Source organism: Heterodontus francisci, chromosome 10, assembly GCF_036365525.1.
Source record: "Heterodontus francisci isolate sHetFra1 chromosome 10, sHetFra1.hap1, whole genome shotgun sequence".
Classification (NCBI taxonomy): Eukaryota; Metazoa; Chordata; class Chondrichthyes; order Heterodontiformes; family Heterodontidae; genus Heterodontus; species Heterodontus francisci.
In genome coordinates this window covers 79,599,008-79,617,673 of record NC_090380.1, presented here as the reverse complement: position 1 = coordinate 79,617,673, position 18,666 = coordinate 79,599,008, and the positions used below count along the sequence as shown (strand labels likewise).

At 43.7% G+C, this 18,666-nt stretch overlaps 1 protein-coding gene across 6 annotated transcripts in view; it reads left to right on the top strand.

The window, feature by feature from the left end:
- pou2f1b (POU class 2 homeobox 1b) overlaps window positions 1-18,666 on the top strand; it is a 301,199-nt gene that overhangs the window by 263,380 nt on the left and 19,153 nt on the right. The gene's annotated exons all lie outside the window — the stretch shown is intronic.

Sequence of the window (18,666 nt, the reverse complement as noted above, 5' to 3'; positions counted from 1 at the left end):
CACTCCACGTGAAAGTAACGACTGAAGGCACTGGATACTGCAACGGCTATGGGCCCTGATAACATTCCGGCAATAGTACTGAAGACCTGTGCTCCAGAAATTGCTGAGCCCTGGCCAAGCTGTTCCAGTACAGCTACAACACTGGCATCTACCTGGCAATGTGGAAAATTGCCCAGGTATGTCCTGCACGCACACAGCAGGACAAGACAGACCTGGCCAATTACCGCCTGATCAGTCTACTGTCCATCATCAATAAAGTAATGGAAAGTGTCATTGACAGTGCTATCAATAACCTGCTCACTGACGCTCCATTTTGGTTCTGCCATGACCATTGAGCTCCTGACGTCATTACAGCCTTGGTTCAAACATGGGCAAAATAGCTGAACTCGACGTGAGGTGAGCGGGACTGCCCTTGACATCAAGGCAGCATTTGACAAAGTATGGCATCAAGGAGCCCCAGCAAAACGGAGGTCAATGGGAATCGGGGAAAACTCTCAGCTGGTTGGAGTCATACCTAGCATAAAGGAAGATGGTTGTGGTTGTTGGAGGTCAATTATCTCAGCTGCAGGACATCACTGCAGGAGTTCCTCAGGGTAGTGTCCTAGGCCTAACCATCTTTAGCTGCTTCATCAATGACTTTCCTTCAATCATAAGGGCAGAAGTTGGGATGTTCGTTGATGATTGCACAATGTTCAGCACCATTTGTGACTCCTCAGATAATGAAGCAGTCTGTGTAGAAATGCAGCAAGACCTAGACAATATCCATGCTTGGGCTGATGTATGGCAAGTAACATTCGCACCACACAAGTGCCAGGCAATGACCATCTACAACAAGAGAGAATATAACCATCGCTGCTTGATATTCAATGGCATTACGATCGCTGAATCCCCCACTATCAACATCCTGGGAGTTACCATTGATCAGAAACTGAACAGGAGTAGCCATATAAATACTGTGGCTACAAGAGCAGGTCAGAGGCTAGGAATCCTGCAGCGAGTAACTCACCACCTGACTCCCCAAAGCTTGTCTGCCATCTACAAGGCACAAGTCAGGAGTGTGATGGAATACTCTCCGCTTGTCTGGATAGGTGCAGCTCCAACAACACTCAAGAAACTCGACACCATCCAGGACAAATCAGTCCGTTTGATTGGCACTCCCTAGACCACTGACGCACAGTGGCAGCAGTGTGTACCATCTACAAGATGCACTGCAGCAACGCACCAAAGCTCCTTAGACAGCACCTTCCAAACCTGTGACCTCTACCACGTAGAATGACAAGGGAAGCAGATGCTTGGGAACACCACCACCTGCAAGTTTCCCTCCAAGCCACACACTATCTGGGCAATAAATGTTTCCCTAGCCAGCGATGCCCACATACCATGAACGAATACAACAAAAAAAAATGTGGATGTAGTGGAATCTGTTACTATAAAACAGCATCCTTACCACTCAAGTCCAGAAAAACAGGCCCAGGTAAAAGCAGAAATCCATTAGATGCTGGAAAACCACTTAATTGAACCCAGTCAAAGCAGCTGGAGCTCACGAGTAGTATTAGTGCCTAAACCTGACAGTTCAATTCGTCTTTGCATAGACTACAGAACAGTTAATGAAGTAACAAATACAGACTCATACCCAATTCATCACTTTCAAGGCTATATTGGTAGAGTGGACAGTGCCATATTTCTTACAAAGATAGATTTGTTAAAGGGATACTGGCAAGTTCCTTTAACACCCAGAGCTAAAGAAATATCGGCTTTTGTCACATCAGACAGTCTTTTCCAGTGCCAAGTGATGCTATTTGGGTGTAAAAATGCCCCAACAACCTTTCAGAGACTAATGAACCAAGTGGTAACCAGTGTTCCTAACTGTGTGGTTTACCTTGGTAATGTGCTGGTCTACAGTGACACTTGGAAAGAACAACTGGGGAGCTCTGTTTGGAAGGTTGCATTTGGCTGATTTGGATAACCTTTGTGGAAAAGTTTAAAACCCAGAAGGCCAGAATATTCCAATAGAGTTTACTGTTGCAGTCCCATCAGATAATGATTGTCCACATTTTGGACAAAAATAATGTTATTGCAGATGCTTTATAGCGAATCTAACTTTGTTTAAATTATTTGAGTGCAAAGATAGTACCAAGCAAAATTGTATTAATTACAAGTAAAGAGTGAATGGGGGAGAATGTGTTTTAAAATGTTTTCAATTTTTGTTTATATAAACTGTAATGAAACGCACTCAAAAATGACATTTCTTTTCTCCAAGTGTGGAGGCATTACAAGGGTTTCCATTTTTTGCTAAAACTTGAGAATCTATACTTTAAAACTGAAAAGGGATTCCATGGATGCTGGAATCTTGAAGAAGCTGAACTTTGGGTGTTTTTCTTCAAAGAGGTTAGCAGAAGGTTTGGAATGAATGTAAATACGTTTTACTGGAAGGCATCTGTTTGCAAAGAACCCAGCAGGGGATTGTGTTTTGAGCAGAAGAGCTATTTGCAAGGTAGTGACCAGTCAGGATTTAGAGATGCCACATGACTTGCCTCTGGAAAGGTTTTAGTTTCATTTTGAACTGTGTAAAAAGCCAGTTGGTGTTTGGCCAGAGTCAGTTGGAGTTTGCTTATTGACCTGCCAGGAGAACAGATCATGATCCAACCAGCCCATCTTTCTCTTGAAAAGCAAATGCTGTGTCAAGTGTGTTTCCTGTTGCCTCCTATATTTGAAGAAATCCTGCATGTTTGCAGAAAACTTGCATCTTCGAAGGAACTTTGCATCGAATTTGTAAGAATTGAAACCTTTGTTGCTGCACACCTGATATAAAACCTATGTGAAGCCTTCTGTAGCTGCATCTCATAAAAACCTACACAGACTGATCATCAAGATTGTCTGGAAAGAACTGTTTTAGGAAGATTTCATTGACAGCCGCCAATTCGCATTTGGGACGCCTAACCAACAACAGACATCTTTCCAAACCATCTTTTCAGCATAAGTTTTTTTTAATTCCTTCTATTTCTTCGTAACAGCAGTAAACAAAAATCCTTTTTTTAATTTTTTTTTCCCGGTTAACCAGTTGTGTGTATGTGTGTACATGAGGGCTAGAATAAATAATGGCTTTAATGTTTCCATTTGTGTGTATGCTTTACTTCATTATTGGTTAAGACTTGGTTTATAATAAACGGATAGTTTTGTTGTTTATTAAAGAAACTGGTGTGCTTTATTCTGGGGTAAAATAGAGTATCTGATTGACTGTTTGAGTAAGTGGGAAAATTTAAATATATGTTGTGACCTGTGGAGAAGTGGGACTGAATTAACAGTGTACTCCTCCCACCTTGGTCATAACAAGTGCTACCAGAAACAAAAACAAGAAATGCTGGAATCACTCAGCAGGTCTGGCAGCATCTGTGGAAAGAGAAGCAGAGTTAACGTTTCGGGTCAGTGACCCTTCTTCGGAACCTAGTTCCAGTTCCGAAGAAGGGTCACTGACCCGAAACGTTAACTCTGCTTCTCTTTCCACAGATGCTGCCAGACCTGCTGAGTGATTCCAGCATTTCTTGTTTTTGTTTCAGATTTCCAGCATCCGCAGTATTTTGCTTTTATTTAAGTGCTACCAGAATCTGTGCTTGGGCTGCAACCATTTACAATCTATATTAGTGACTTGGATAAAGGGACCAAATGTATTGTAGCCAAATTTGCTGACGATATGAAGATAGGTAGGAAAGCAAGTTTTGAGGAGGATACAAAGAGTCTGCAAAGGGATATAGATGGGTTTAGTGAGTGGGCAAAAATTAGGTCGATGGAGTACAATGTGGGAAAATGTGAGGTTGTCCACTTTGGCAGGAAGAATAGAAAAGCAGATTATTATTTGCATGGAGAGAGATTGCAGCATGCTACGGTACAGAGGGACCTGGGTGTGCTTGTACATGAATCACTAAAGGTCAGCATGCAGGTGCAGCAAGTAATTAGGAAGGCAAATGGAATATTGGCCTTTATTGTAAGGGGGATTGCAGTATAAAGGTAGGGAAGTCTTGCTGCAACTAGGGGCATCGAGAAGACCGCACCTGGAGTACTATATACAGTTTTGGTCACCTCATTTAAGGAGGGAAACAGTTCAGACAAGGTTCATTAGGCTGATTCCTGGGATGTGGGGTTTGCCTTATGGGGAAGGGGTGAAAAAGTTGAGCCTATACGCATGGGAGTTTAGAAGATTGAGAGGTGATCTTCTTGAAATGTACAAGATTCTGAGGGGGGTTTGACAGGGTAAATGCTGAGAGGATGTTTCGCCTCGTGGAAATCTAGAACTAGGGGGCACTTTCAAATTCAGGGTCTTCCATTTAAGATAGCGTTGAGGAGGGATTTCTTCTCTCAGAGGGTCATTAGTGTTTGGAATTCTCTTCCCCCAGCGAGTAGTGGAGGCTCGGTCATTGAATATATTCAAGACTAAGTTAGACAGATATTTGATTGACAAGGGAGTCAAGGGTTATGGGGGGGGAAGGCAGGAAAGTGGAGTTAAGGCCACAGTCAGATGAGCCACGATCTTATTGAGTAACAAAGCAGGCTCGAAGGACTGAATGGCCTACACCTATTTCTTTTATTCTTAAAACCATACATTATGGAACCAACCAGGGAACAGGCTATTTTGGTTCTTGTCTTTTTGAGAAATGAAATAAAGTTAATTAGTTATATTCATTATATTCCATTCAGAGTATAATTGCTGCTTTTTTTAAGCCAAATGCATCAACTCAGGCTTACTGAAATTGAATTTTCTTTTCCACCTTTTAGACCAATTCCTCCTTCCTATGAATATGCCCTTGTAGGTTGCTTTGGGCTTAGTACTGCAGTACTCAATGCAATATGGATGGCGACGCCCATCCGAGGATGGCACAAAACTTGGAAATATTGTGAACTGTGAGGAGGATAGTGATAAACTTCAAGAGTTTGCAAGTTCTCCCTGTGACCACGTGGATTTCCTCCAGGTGCTCCGGTTTCTTCCCACATGCCAAAGACTTGCGGGTTGATGGGTAAATTGGCCATTGTAAAAATTGCCCCTCGTGTAGGTGGGTGGTAGGAGAATTGAGGGAAGGTGGGAATGTGAGAGGGAAAATAGAATTAATGTAGGATTAGTGTAAATGGGTGGTTGATGGTCGGCGCGGACTCGGTGGGCTGAAGAGCCTGTTTCGGTGCTGTATCTCTCTATGACTCTAGGACATAGGCTGAAGGAATGGGCAGGCAAGATTAAATTTAATGCAGAAAAGTGTGAAGTGATTCATTTTGGTAGGAAAATTGAGGAGAGGTAGTATGAATTAAAGGATACAATTCTAAAGGCAGTCCAGGAGTAGAGGGCCCTCGGCATATATGTGCACAAATCATTGAAGGTTGTAGGGCAGGTTGAGAAAGCAGTTAATAAAGCATATGGGATCCTGGCCTTTATAAATAGGGACATCGAGTACAAGAACAAGGGAGTTATGATAAACCTGTATAAAATATTGGTTCAGGCAACACGTGAGTATTGTGTCCAGTTCTGGGCCTCACACTTTAGGAAGGATGGGCAGGTATTCAAGAGGTTGCAGAAAAGCTTCACAAGAATTGTTCCAGGGATGAGGAACTTCAGTTACGTGGATAGATTGGAGAAGTTGGGACTGTTTTCCTTGGAGAAGAGAAGGTTGAGAGGAGATATGATAGAGGTGTTCAAAATGAACAAGTGTCTGAACAGAGTAGATAGGGAGAAACTGTTCCCGTTGGTGGCAGGATCAAGAGCCAGAGGACACCGATTTAAAGTGATTGACAAAAGTAGCAATAGCGACATGAGGAAAAACTTATTTATGCACTCGGTGGTTAGGATCTGGAATGCAATGGCTGAGGTTGTGGAGACAGATTCAATTGAGGCCTTCAAAAGAGAACTGGATAATTATCTGAAGAGAAAAAATTTGTGGGGCGACAGTGAAAAGGCAAGGGAGGGGAACTAGGTGAGTTGTTCTTGTAGTTGAATGGCCTCCTGTGCTGTGACCATTCTATGATTCTATAGTAATCTCATAGCAAGGGCTTTTCTGGGGAAGAGTGATCATAATATGCTATACTTCCAAGTTCAGTTCGTATGTGCTGTACATTACTCCAGCATAAGAGTATTAAACATAAATAAAGCCAAATTACATAGGTATGGGGGGCAAGTTGGCTAAGGTCGATTGGGAAATTAGATTAAACGGTGTGACAATAGGTAAGCAGTTACAGACATTTGAAGAAATATTTCATAATGCTCATAAATATACATTCCATTGAGAAATAACAGCTCCACAGGAAAAGTGTTCCATCTGTGGCTAACTAAAGAGGTTAAAGATGGTACTAGTTTAAAAGAAAAGGCTTATGATGCAGAAAAGTAGTAAACCTGAGGATTGGGAGAGTTTTAGAAACCAGAAAAAGATGACCAAAAACTTGATAGAGGAAGAAAATAGAATGAGAGTAAACTTAGGAAATATAAAAACAGATTATTTTTATACAAATGAAGTAAGGAAATGTGGGTCACTTTGAGACTGAGACAGAACAAATTATTAGGAAACAGCAGAGACATTAATCAAATATTTTGCATCTGTCTTTACAATAGAAGGCACAAAAATGTACCAGAAATAGTGGGGAAACCAAGGGTCTAATGAGAGTGAGGAACTTGAAGTAATTAGTATGAGTAGAGAAAAAGTACTGGAGAAATTAATAGGACTAAAAGCTGACAAAGACTTGGACCTAATGGCCTACATCCTAAAAAAGAGTTCTAAAAATGGTTGACTGCAGAGATAGTGGATATACTGGTTGTGATCTTCCAAAATTCTCTAGATTCTGGAATGATCCCAGTGGATTGGAAGACAGGAAATATGTAACAATTCTATTCAAGAAAGGAGGGACAGAGCAATCAGGCCAGTTAGTCTGACATCAGTTGTTGGGCGATTATTTGTATATTCCGTTATTAAGGAAGTGGTAACAGGGCACTTAGAAAATCATCATATGATCAGGCAGAGTCAGCATGGTTTTATAAATGGGAAATCATGTTTGACATCTATTAGTGTGATTTGAAGATATAACTAGCAGGATAGATAAAAGGGAGCCAGTGGATGTAGCATGTTTAGATTTTCAAAAGGCATCCAATAAGGTGCCACACAAAAGGTTGTTGCATCAAATAAGGGCTCATTGAGTTGGGGTCATCTGTTAGCATGGATAGCATATTGACTAAAGGACAGAAGACAGAGTAGGAATAAAGGGGCCATTTTTTGTTTGGCAGGCTGTTACTAGTGGGGAGTTCAGCTATTTACAATCTATATTAATGACTTAGTTGAAGAGGTTGAGAGTCATGTGTCCAAGTTTTCTGACTATACAAAGCTAGGTGGGAAAGTAAACTGTGAGGACACAAATGAGGGAATTATAACATGCAAGGAGGGGGCAAGCATCAGGATTAAAGAAGCAAAAAATACCAGTGGGCAGGAGCCCACCAATTTCTGCCTTTAACTGGGGCCCATTTCTAAGGAACCAATGGGTCCGAGATTTAAACGTGCAGAAAGCCAATTGACTGTAGCTTTAATCGTGGATTCTGACTTTAACTTTACAGGTTTTCTGGCCTGTCTGAAACTCACCAATTTCAACCAGGCGAGAACATAGCAGGAATTGATGGGGCTGAGTAATTGTAAGGCTGGAAAGTTTTTAAATACAGTGCTATGCCAGCTACTTCTTTACCTAAGTGAAGGGCTTTTGGTCACATGACTTGTTCTGAGCGTTTGCTTTGATGCTTTGGAGGCCATTTCTGCTACCTTGGACTTTTTTGCCTTTGATCTGCACTTTCCAGCTGTCAGTCATCTCAGCAGCATGGGAGCAGCTTATGCAATTCTAGATTGGATCTCTGATGAGGAACAAGAGGAGTAGCACTAGCAACGCGAGCAGGAGCAGCAGCTGCCTTCTCAGCCACCTGCCGCTCCACAGGACAGAGGGGATGATCACTGATCTCCGACTTGAAGAAGGCGATACCCCCGACGTTGTACACAGGCAGAGGACCAGCTTTCTGGGCGTGACTTGAGCACCAATGCCTCAGAAGGCTCAGATTTTCACTGCAGGTCGTTGCTAACATCTGCAGCCTCCTGGAACAAGACTCCTTTCCAGGTAGATCAGGTGGGTGCGCATTGCTAGTGGCAGGTAAAGTCATCACAGCTCTGAATTTCATTGCATCCAGCTCCTTCCAGTGATCTGCTGGTGACATCAGCAGGATTTCACAACCTGCTGTGCACAAGTGCATCTTCCAGCTGACTGATGCCATGTTTGTCAGGGTTGCCTATTATGTCCACTTTGCAACTGATGGCAATCAGAATGAGAGGGCCCTCATATTTGCTGTTCTGGCTGTATCCTCACAGGTACAGGGAATCATAGATTGCGCTCATGGCTTTCAGAGCAACCAGAAAGATCCTCAATCAAAAGGGATTCCATTCCATCACTGTTTAGCTAGTATGTTGCCACTGAAAGGCTATCATGCGTCTCTGTGCAAGATGCCCAGGAAGCTGCCATGATGCCTTAGTTCTGTGCCAGTCAAGTCTACTCCAGATTTTCACACCTCCAAGCAGAGTCAGCAGATGGCTTCTTGGCGATGAGGGCTACCCTTTAAGGAAGTGGCTGACACTAGTGAGGAGCCTTACCACTGATGACAGGGAAAGTACAACTGAAGTCACTTTAATACTAGGGTGGTTATTGAGCAAGCTATTGTGTTGCTGAAGATGCGACTCAAATGCCAGAATAGATCTGGGGCTCCCTTCAGTATGCCCCAGCAAGTGTGTCCGGAATGATTGTGTTCTCCTGCAGCTTGCACAACATAACATTGCAGAGAAGACTGGAGCTCCAGGAGAAGGAAGATGGCGACTGCTCTGAATCTTCAGAGTAGTGTTATGAGGTTTCCATTTTTTTTGTTAAAACTTGAGAATCTATGTTTTTAAAAACTAAAAAGGATTTCATGGACGTTGAATCATCTGGAGATTGCTGAACTTTGTGGGTGTTTTTTTTTAAAGGAAGGTCAACAAAAGGTTGACCAGTAAATAAGTTTTTACTGGAAGGCACATGATTTCGAGTAAACATAGCAAGGGGTTGTAGTGACAAGACAGGATTTATGATTATCATAGGACTTGCCTGGAAAAAAGTTGGTTTCATTTTGAACTGTTAAAAGCCAGCTGGTTTTTGGACTAAAAGAGGCAGTTGGAGTTTATTATGCACCTACCAGGAGCAGAAGAAAATCCAGACAACTTCTCTTTGAAGAACCCCTGCTCTTGAAAAGCAAAAGCCTGTATGAAGTTGTACTGTTGCTTCCTGTATTTTGAAGAAATTCTTAATGTTTGCAGAAACCTTTCATCTTTAAGAAGAACTTTGCATTGAATGTGTGAGAACTGAAACCTTTGTTGCTGCACACCTGATGGAAGACCTTATTGGTTAAAACTTGGTTTATAATAACAGTGACTCATGACAACGCAGCGGCCTGCTGATGTCATTAAAGCACTCCAAGCTGCGCACATGCGCAAATGGTCTCCTGCGCTCTGAGATGCTGCACATGCGCAGCCTATGTCTGGCCTTGCAGGAACTAACTGGCACATGCGCAAGAAAATGATAACAGGCGCATGCGCATGAAAATGCTCCCCTTACCCCCCCCCCGGGCCACTCACTCCAGGCTACTCGCTCCTTGCTCCACCACCCCCCTCTAGCTGCTCGCTCCTTGCTTCTCCCCACCCACTCTGCCATCCCTCCAGAAGCTAGCTCTTGACTGCAGGCCACGCCTCTTCCCTCCTCTCGGCCACTCGCTCCAACATTCAATCGTTCCTCACTGCGCTGCCTGAAGAAGCAAGGCGGGCCACGAGGCGTGACGGGGCAACGTAGGAGTGAGTGGCCGAGAGGAGGGAAGCAGCGCACCATGCAACATAGAGCTAGCGTCTGGAGGGATATCGGGGCGGTGGGGGAAAGCAGGGAGTGAGCGGCCGGAGAGCAGGATGGCACTGAAACCTCATGGAATTACAGAGGGTGTGCAGCACTGTCAGAGATGCTGTCCTTCTGATGAGACATTAAACAGCGCAACGTTCTCCGAATCTCAAACGTGTACATTGTGTGCTGCCATGGGTTGAAGTTGTTTTTCTGTGATAAATTGAGCAGTGCCATCTTTTAATCCTGGCAGCTGCCTGAACGTCAGACAGTGACATTTCAGAAGAACAGGTTGCATTTGCGCATGTGCTAGCACAGTGCCACCTAGTGGTTGTGTTGTCAACAAACCCAGCCGTATAATAACTGGATAATTTTGTTTATTAAAGAAACCTGGTTGGTGTGCTTTGTTCTGGGGACAAATAGAGTATCTAATTGACTGTTTCATTAAGTGGGAAAATTTATTGATTTGTGGTGACCTGCGGAGAAGTGAGACTGAATTAACAGTGCGCTCCTTCCACCTCAGTCGTAATAGTAGGAGAAATCTGATTTGGCCAGGCTCCCTACAGACACTCACCTAGCTACCAGAGATGCCTGATTTGGACTCGGGCACAATTCAGTGAACTTGAGGCAGTGTAGCCATATGGAACACTAGTGCTGAACCCGTTGGGTGCCTACCCCACACACACAAAGCATTCCCATAGTTAATAATCCTTCCATGTAACTGACATCCACTTCTCATCTACTCTTGCTACATAATTTACCTCGAGGCTGATGGCTACTTGGCAGGCGTGAGGAGACAATGAAAATAACTTGTTAAAAGGAGATTTGAAATAAACTTCATCGTGCAAAAACATTGGCAGTAAAAGTGACAATCAAACGCACTTTTAATCAAGTGATTTCCTTCTGAAACTACAAAGTCTTTTCCTATTACTTCCATGTGGTGCTACCCCTGTGGCTTCAAGAAAACTAGAGGCAAGCTGCTTTTTCACCTGCTCTGACTGCTCAGATGTTCATGGCTGGTGTCCTCTGGGTTTTTGAGCCCATGGGGCCCCAACCAGTGACTGTCCCACCTGCACCTTTGTAGGGGCAAACTCGGCCATTGAGATAGGAGGCAAAATGTCACACTCTGAGGCAGGCAAGGGGGGATGAGTGGGAGGATCTTGAACGGAGTCCCCACTTCCATGTGCCCTTTCTCCATTTTACGTCTCATGGGCCACCTGCACTTCCCTGCTAGCCAAGAGCTGGAGAGCACTTTGCTGCACTTCAGTGAGGCTTTCTTCCATTCTATTTAAGCTGGCAGACTGCATGTAAGGGTCAGCGTATACTCAGTTACCTGCAGCATGTCATGCTCCATGCAGATGGCCCCTCTTTCCACGAGGGTGGACATTAACGCAATGGCTGAGACATCATGGCACTCATGTTAGAGACGGATTCTGCCAGTCTCTCTCCAGGGGTGCATGGTGCCTCTGGAAATGCTGACAGAGCCTCACATGCTTTCTGCTCCAGAATATTCCTCTTTGCCAATGACCCACAAGGCTCTGCATCTGCATCCAGCTAAGCAGAGCTTGGAGGTTTGTGCACCCTCTGATGGGGACTGCACTGCTGTCTTGGTCTCCAGTGACTGCTCTTGCTCATTTGTAATGCGTGGCTCACCACGTGACCTGTCCTGGAGAAAGACCCCACCGAGGTGTGTTTATCGGAGCTGGTGGAGGGTGTGCATGAGTCATATGACTGTTTCCTATGCACAACCGCCTCTGAGGAGCCTCCTCCTGCACCAGCTCCTGCATGACGCTTAAAGGACCAATGGGAGATGAAAGACATGAATCAGAACTGATAATGTGAAAGGGTTCATATTTCAGTAGCATCATATCAACATATGTGTTACGTGGCTGTGACAATCTAATTCTGTCACCAGGTATCTGGGAGACCCCTCCTGCTGCATTTACAATGGCCTTGTATCTTGGCACTCTGGTGATCTCCAGTGCATGTTCCTCTGCAGTAGTCAGGGAGGTGTTGACTGGAGCACCACCTGATGGTTCTCTGTCTCTCCCTGGATTCTGCATTCTCTTCTGCTACAAGGAGAGAAAGAAGAGTTAAGAGTGTGAGAAATGTAATGTATTAAGAGGATGGAATGGCAACATTGGAAGGTGACTTTGAGGGGTGGGCAAACTCACAGTAAGGTGAAGGTGAGTGACAGTGGTGGCAGTTCAGATGGGATGTGAGGAGGTGCTTCGAGAGAGAGGAATGGATGGAGCTGTAAGGTGTGTTGGTCTGAGGCGAAGTAGTCTGGGGAGGTCACTGAGGGGGTTGGCACTTGATTGTGAAATCCCACTCGCCCTTCCTGTCCTGATGAGGTCATTGAACCTCTTGTGGCATTGTATCCATGATTGCAGGACCGCACTCCTGCTGCTCACCGCCTCAGCAATTTCCAGAGGCTGACTGCTTCCTCCTGTCTGCAAGAAATAATTTCTCTCTGGACCCTTATAGCCTGCAGCATGTCTCCAAGAGCTGTGGGCGGGTGGGGCAGAGGTGGTGTGAGGGTTGGCAGTCTTCCCATGTTACAACTCCATCCGTGCAGTTGATGTCTCTCTCCTGATAATCCAGTCTGTCCCTTGCCAGAGACCCTGTAAATTCTGATGATTGAACAGTCAGGTGCAGGTCGTCGTCATGCGCACCCCAATTGCTCGGAAATCCCAGAAGCAGGATGCTAATCAATGTTCGCTGTAACTTTTTTTGGAGCACACGGGTGATTTATTTAAGTGTGCAGCCATGCACACACAGTAACTTAAAGGGGCTGATTTGTGTGCAGCCTGTGTGGGACTTTTGGGTTGCTGCACGGTAGTACAGTTTACAGGGAACATTGGTGCTAATGCGTGGCTGAATTAAGAACTACAGCAAAACGTGCTCCACGGTCTTTAGGGTTACTGACCCACTGTTGGCCACCCCTGCTACGAGCAGGTCCAAAAGTTAAAATTCAACCCAAAGAGTCTGCAAAGGAATACAAGGGGTTATGTGAATGGGCAAGAAAGTGACAGATGGAGTATAATGTGGAGAAATGTGAGGTTATTCACTTTGGTAGGAAGAATAGAAAAACAGAATATTTTTTAAATGTTGGTGCTCAGAGGGATTTGGTTGTCCTTACACACACACACACATAGAAAGTTAACAGGCAGGTAGAGCAAGCAATTAGGAAGGCAAATGGTATGTTGGCCTTTATTGCAAAGGGGTTGGAGTACAAGAGTAAGGATGTCTTGCTGTAATTGTACAGAGCTTTGATGAGACTGAAACAGGCAGATTTGGTCTCTGTACCTAAGGAAGGATATACTTGGCTTAGGTGGGTGCACTGAAGGTTCACTAGATTGATTCCAGGGATGAGAGGATCATCCTGTGATGAGAGATTGAATAGGATGGACCCTTCTTCAGAAGAATCTGAGTTGATCTGATTGAAGCATGTAGGGGCAGGATAGATGCTGAGAGGCTGTTTCCTCTGGCTAGAACTGGAGGCATAGTCTCAGGATAAGAGTTCAGCCATTTAGGATTGTGATGAAGAAAAATTTCTTCACTGAGGGTTGTGAATCTTTGGAATTCTCTACTCCTGTGCTGTGGTTGGTCAGTCGTTGAGTATATTCCAGGCTGTGATCGATAGATTTTTAGGCACTGGGAATTATAGGATTGGGTGGGGGGGGAAATCAGGCAGGAAAGTGGAATTGAGGTCAAACATCAGCCCTAATCTTATTGAATGGCAGAGCAGGCTCAAGAACCCATATGGCCTACTCCTATTTTTTATGTTCTTATTCTGAAGCTAAACTTTTGTCTGTATTCAGTCACATTTGTCCTTGCGGAATATAACTATTTTTGTAAGGGTCAAAAAAATACTGAAAAATAGAAATAATAATTCAAAATCTGGCACTCCTACCTTGGTGTGGGATGCAATGTGGCTTCTCTATGCTTGATTCTTACAGTGGCATAACTGAGATTGTGAATTGAGAGCTGAAGGGGAGGGGTAATTAACCTGTAACCTGTCATTCAATGATGCTGCATAATAGTGTTTGAACTGATGTTTGAAATTATGTGTTCTTTATTTATTTAGTCTCCACACACAAAATCATGTAGGCTATCTTCCCATTGGAGAATTACTTGAGGCATTGCCCTTAAAGAAAATCTAATTGTCTTCTCTTGTTTGGCTGTGTACCAAGCTCTTCTCTTTTAGAAAAGTATCTTTATGGTTTCCCATATCTGAAAAGGCTTCAACAATTCTTGGATACCGACGCCTTCCCACTCTTCTTCAGACCCTCCTTCCCCTTCATTTTTTCTGACCCCATCCCTTTTTCCAATCTTACCCCTTGCAGTATTTTTGCTATCATCTCTGACCATCCCTTGCTCTGACCCCAAACAATCAGTCCTCAACAAAGGCCTCAGCTTCATTCCCTTATCTACCCACCTCAATGAATTTTGAGCTTGGCACAATGCTGAGCTCTTCTTCAGTCGCCTTTGCCTCTGTGTCTGCTTCTTTGGCCAGGAGTCTTACCTCTGGCATATCAGACCCTTTCTCCATCTTCACAGTTCTCATTCCACCTGGACCCCTTCCTCTTAACCTGTCCAGATATTTTCATTGAGAAATGCCCCATGGCCTCAGCTGTCTCTATTTCTCTGCTCCCTTCACTCTAACCTAACTCCCTCTGAACTTGCAGCACTCTGTGCTCTTGGGTTTAACCTTAACATTGTCATGGAATCAGCTGGCAAGGGTGGTGTTTTTGTTGTTGGGTGAACCAACCTCTATCTAGCAGAGGTTGAACACCAACGCTCTGGCACCTCTGCTGCATTTCTGCTGCACCACTGAACATCAAGCCATTATTTCTAAGACTGCCCCTCGCGTAGCTCCCCTCCATGACCTCCAACCTAGTCTCCAAATCTTGCACAGCCTGCTTCTGCCACCTTCCCAAGATCCACAAACAGGACTTCTCTGCTAGACCCATTGTTTGCCTGTTCTTGCCCCACAGAACTGATATCATCCTTTCTTTAATTTTTTTTTCTCCCTTGTGCAGTCTCTTTCACCTACATCTGCACCTCTTCCAACATTCTCCACCATTTTAACAGTTTCCTGCCCTTAACTGTTAGCTTTTCACCATGAATGCCCAATCTCTCTGCTTCTTCATTGAATGGAGACCCAAACCAGTCCACGCCCACTACCACCCTCCTCTGCCAGGCTGAACCTGTTCTCAAATTTTCCTCTTCACTCACTTTTTCCAAATAAAAGGTGTTGCTGTGGGAACCTGCGTGGGTTTTAGCTATGTCTGCCTTTTCATGGAATATTACATAAGATATGCAGCACAGAAACAGGCCATTTGGCCCAACCAGTCCAGGCCAGCATTTACTGCTCTATTAAGAGCCTCCTCCCACCTTTCCTCATCTGATTCTACCAGCATAACCCTCTATTCACTTCTCTCTCATATGCTTATTTAGCCACCCCTTAAATGCAGCTATAGTGTTCTCTTCAACCACTTCCTGTGGTAGCGAATTCCACATTCTTGCCACTCTCTGGATAAAGAAGTTTATTCTGAATTCCGTGTTTAATTTTTTTTTGATTATCTTGTATTGATGGTCTCTAGTTTTGCTCTTCCCCACAAACTGAAACATTTTATTTGTGTCTACTCTTTCAAAGGCTTTCATTTTTATCAAGAGAAAAAATACCCAGTCTTTCTGCTATCATTCTTGTACATTTTTGCACCTTCTCCAGTGCCTCTATATCTTTTTCTATAATATGGCAACTAGAATTTGATGCAGTACTCAAGGTGTGGTCTAACCAAGGTTCAATTCAATTTTAGAATACCTTTACTTTTCAATTCTATCCAGCTAGAAATAAACTCGAGTGCTTGGCTTGCTTTTTTTATGGCCTTGTTAACCTGTGTTGCTACTTTTAGTGATTTGTGTATTTGTACTCCCAGATCCCCTTGCACCTCTACCGCCATTTAGATTCTTTTCTAAATAATGTATTAGCTCCTTATTTGTCTTGACAAAATGGAATATCTCACATTTATCTATGTTGAAATTCATTTCCCAATTATATGCCCATTCTGCAAGTTTGTATGTGGAACCTTTGTTCCAGTTCCTCTCATGTTCCCTTCTCGCCCCTTTTTCTATTACATTGATGACTTATATTTTCTACTCTCTACTCAAACTGGAATATTTCATCAACCTTGCTTCCAATTTCCACTCATCTCTTTCTTTCACATGGTCCATCTCCAACTCTTCCCTTCGTTTCCTCAACTACTTTGATTCCATTTCTGGGAATGGGCTATCGACCATAATCCACTATAAACTCACTGACTCCCACAGTTACCTTGACTACCCTTTCTGCCACCTCAAATCCTATAAGGACTGTCTTCCATTCTACTAGTTTCTCAGTCTTCGTTGCATCTGTTTGACGACAACATCTTCCATTATCAGTTAAATAAAAGCAAAATACTGCGGATGCTGGAAATCTGAAACAAAAACAAGAAATGCTGGAATCACTCAGCAGGTCTGGCAGCATCTGTGGAATGAGAAGCAGAGTTAACGTTTCGGGTCAATGACCCAAAACGTTAACTCTGCTTCTCTTTCCACAGATGCTGCCAGACCTGCTGAGTGATTCCAGCATTTCTTGTTTTTGTTCCATTATCAGTTGTTCCCTTCCCAACTGTCCATAATCAGTAAGCTTTTGAGAGGAAGATGTGTGGATTTTTTTCAACCCCTGAGTATGTGGACAATTTGAATAACCAGCAACAAGTCCTTTGTGGGTTCAAATAAAGACAGAGGATTGTCTATTTATGCACTCACCCCGAAATCTAACACGGAGGCACTCACGCAGTCAAGGAAAGTACAGTTGAAAAGAATAGTGCATTTTTACAGGTTATAAGCAAAAAGAATAGTTCGTAATTCACGTGATTGTCTTGGACAACATGCGTTGCAGGCCTGATAAAGATGTCTTCACTCCAGAAGTGGACTTTAGGTCAGTTTAACAGCCAGAGTTGTATTCTGACGTGGTTTTCAGGCTTCTCTCGAAGTGGTGAACTTTGTGAAGGTCACGAAGTTGGTTGCTTGTACACTCGTTACCAGGAGGTCAGTTTACTGTTTTGGTGGACCTGAAATGTAACAGGCTTGGAGACCTTGCAATGTTAAAGCCTCCGGTTCTTTTAAGGCACAGATGATACTGCCTTGTCTGCCGTTGCTTCTTTTTGCAGTCAGCATTTAAAGATTAAAAAGGAGACAAACATGGCTGCCCTATCATGTGACTTCTCACAGTTCCTTTTCCAAAAATGGTGGTACTCTTGGCTTGATTAGCCACACCTGGTTTATCTTGGTAAGGCATTCAAACTGGAAGGTTTGGTGGGTGGAGGGGTGGTGGGGGGGGTGCGGTTAAGACAATCATCTTTGTCTCGGAAGAAACCCATTTAATTCAGGAATGTCTCTTGATGGTTTCAGGATGGGTGTCGTTGACACCTCTTAGTCTGGAATGTATCCTTTTGAGACAGTTTTTGAATACACAGGCCAGGTCATCGGACCTTCAACCATCTTTGCAGCCCATTGTCCACTTTTTAAAGGAAAAGTCAATTTCAAAAACTTCTCAACCATGTTCTGCAATTATGCTCTCACCTCTTTTTTTTTCTCTCCCCCCCCATCCCAGAACTAAGATAGGATTCCTATCGTCCTGAACTTCACATTACCAGCCTCCACCTTCAATGGATCATCCTCTGCTATTTCCGTCACCTCCAGCACGATGCCACCACAAAACACATCTCTCTTTTCTCCCCCCACCCTTTCAGTATTTTGAGGGGACTGTTTCTTCCATGACAGCCTGTTCCATTCCTCAATCATCCTCACGCCCTGAACGCCTTCCTCCTGTAAGTGGAGGCAATGCAAAACCTGCCCTTTTACCTCTTCCCTTCTTACTGTCCAGGGCCCCAAACACTCCTGCTAGGTGAAACAGCAAATTGCTTGTATTCTTTCAATTTAGTACATTGTATTCACTGCTCACGATGGGGTCCCCTGCACTGGGGAGACCAAACACAGATTGGATGACTATTTTGCAGAACACGCAACCTTCTGTTTGCCTGTAATTTTAATTCTCCACCACTTCCACACTGGCCTCAAAGTCTCGGCCTCCTACGCTCTTCCTATGAAGCTTAACGTAAGCTCGACAAGCAGCACTTTATCTTTTGATTAGGCATGTTACAGCTTTCCAGACTCAACATTGAGTTCAACAATTTCCGAACACAATCTCTGCCCTTACTTTTTGTTTGGACAGCAGCTGTTGGTGATGATTCTGTTTTCCCCATTTACACCTCCTCTAGACCCATCTTATGTTACTTCGCTTGTCCCATTACCGTCTCCTTTTGCCTTGCACCAGCATCCCTTTTGCCATTTAATCCCTTTTGTCTTCCATCCAATCACAGACCTTCCCTTTTGTTCTCCCCCTCACCTTCCCCGTCTCTATGCTTGTGTAAAACCTGTTATATCTTTAACTTTTTTCAGTTCTGATGAAAGGTCATCAATCTGAAACATAACTTTGTTTCTCTCTCCACAGATGCTGTCTGACCTGCTGAGTAGTTCCAGAACTTTCTGTTTTTATTTCAGAAAAGGCTTTCGCTGCCTGATTATGGCATAACTATCTGCACTCTCCACATAGAAAAATTGGATATAAACAAAGCATTTGTTAGAGATTCAGGCTACCGGAGCATTAAAGTAAAATGTATTGGTTCGTAAAATTAAGTAGCTTGA